Below are 2,415 nucleotides of genomic sequence, written 5' to 3'. Positions count from 1 at the left end.
TCGACCCAGCTGACTACATGGGAATCCAGCAACATAGCCATTACACTAACTGCTGGTCCTGAGAAAATATTTTTTAACCTATGTGTCAGATAACAGGCTGATAACCAGAATATGCAAGGAATTCACATAGCTGTCACTAAAAAGATGATAAACCATATTAAAAGATGGGAGAATGAGTTGGAAAAAAACACTCTCTAAGGATGATATAGAAATAGCCAAAAGGCATATGAAGAAAAGTGTACATCATCCTTCATTGTAAGGGAAATGCAGATCAAAACAATAATGAAATACCACCTAACCCCAGTCAGAATGACTAAGATTAAGAAAACAGAAAATGACAAGTGCTGGCAGACGTATGGTGAAAGGGGAACTCTCCTACACTGTTGGTACAAATGTAAATTGATCTAGCCACTCTGGAGAATAATTTGGAGATTCCTCAAAGACCTACAAATAGGACTACCATATGATCCAGCAATCCAACTCCTTTGTATCTACCCCCCAAAAAAAGAAGAATTATTAATCAGAAAAGTGCTTGCACATCGATGTTTATTGTGGCATTATTCACAATTGCTAAGACATGGAACCAACCCAAATGCCTGCAAACAGATGAATTAATTGAAAAATTGTGGCACAAATACATTATGGAATACTATTCAGTCAAAAAAAAAAAAACGCCAAAAAAAACCACGACTCTGGATTTTGACAGAAGTGGATAAATGTGGAAGATTTACTGCTGAGCAAAGCAAGCTTGGCGACAAAGGAGAGACATTGTATGGCTCCACTTAATATATGTCAAGTGTGTCTGCACTCTATGGCTAAAACTGAATGACTGGAAACTATAGAAACTAAGTAAATGGTTGTGAATACCAAATACATTATGGGAAGAGGGGGGGTGAAGGAGTAGAGGAAGACAATTTTCTAGTATGGTGAGTTGGACTGGTGAGAAATGTACACATGTTGGAATATTCACATGATTGAACATATAAAAGAAATAGAAATAAAAATTTATGAAATTTAAAAATCTCATAAAGTTTTTTTTTCTTACCAAAGTGGAATAATATTAGAAAAACAGAAATATGGCAAATTCACAAATATGTGGAAATTAAACAATAAACATTGAATAAGTTAGTAAAAAAGAAATCACAAAATCAATTAGAAAATATTTTAAGGGTCAATTTAATGATGCAATGCTAACACACTGCTCTGGAGATACTGGATCCAATGGAAAATCATGAGTTCGATTTCCCAGTCAACTTGAATATATCAAGCAGGCATGCCCATGATCCAGGCAGGCTCAGAAGGCTGAGAGTATGATTACAAGATGACCTTCTGCTAAAGGTGCTTTTCTCTTCCTCTCTCTCTCTCTGTCAGTCTTGATATTTTTTTTTCTTTTAGAGAGAGATGTTTGCTCTAGGGTATGTTCATTCACTGGAGAGATAGACAGAGACAAAGAGAGGGAATGTGATAAATCACCCCAGGGGTGATGGCCATGCCACAGTCTCTTTGCATTCATTCTCCTCTCAGGATTCTGGGCACGCAGGTACATGTACTCAATGAGAATTTTAAGCCACCGGGTCTGGGACTCAAATCATGGTCAACCATAGGGAATCCAGTACCTTAGCCACTATTCCACCTGCTGGCCCCTTGAAATACATTTTAAAGAAAATAAAATACTTTAAGATACAGCAAAAAAAGGAAAAAAAATACAACATACCAAAACTTTTGGGAACCAACTAAAGCAGTTTCTAAACACCTACATTAAAGCTGAATGTCATATCAATAACATAACCTTTTACCCTAAGAGCAAACCAAACCTATAGCAAGCAGAGAGAGGAAAAAATAAAGATTCAGGGGCCAACAGATGGTATGGTGATTGAAGTGCTAGATACCAACATGGCTGATTGCAGGTCAAGTGTCAGACATAGCAGCTTGAAAAATCAAGACCAGCACATGTGTGTACATGGCCAAAATCTCAGGAGGAGAATGGAGGAGAAGGGATTATGGCATGGTCACTCCCCAAGTGGGGGAGTGATTTCTCATTTTCCTTCTCTCTGTCTCCCTCCAGCCAGCACATACACACTATAGCAAAAACTTTAAAAATAAAAACAATAAATTAATAAAATAATGATTGAAATGGAGCAAAAACAGAGCAAAGAAAAACAATACAAGAAATAGTGAAATTCAAAGATGATTCTTTGAAAATATCAACAAAACTGATAAGCTTTTATCTAGATTAGCTAAGAAAAAGAGTGAAGACTGAAATGACTAAAATAAGGAATGGAAGAGGGAACATCACTTCCAACCTCATAAAAAGGAAAGTTAAAATTTGTTAGGACCAGATGGTGGTACAGCAGTAACACATACTGTACAGCTTGATCTTCATGGGAAGATTCTGGGTACAGGTCTCAAGGCATT

Source organism: Tupaia chinensis, unplaced genomic scaffold (genome assembly GCF_000334495.1).
Source record: "Tupaia chinensis unplaced genomic scaffold, TupChi_1.0 Scaffold143667_1, whole genome shotgun sequence".
NCBI classification, from domain to species: domain Eukaryota; kingdom Metazoa; phylum Chordata; class Mammalia; order Scandentia; family Tupaiidae; genus Tupaia; species Tupaia belangeri.
This window is presented reverse-complemented; position numbering follows the sequence as displayed.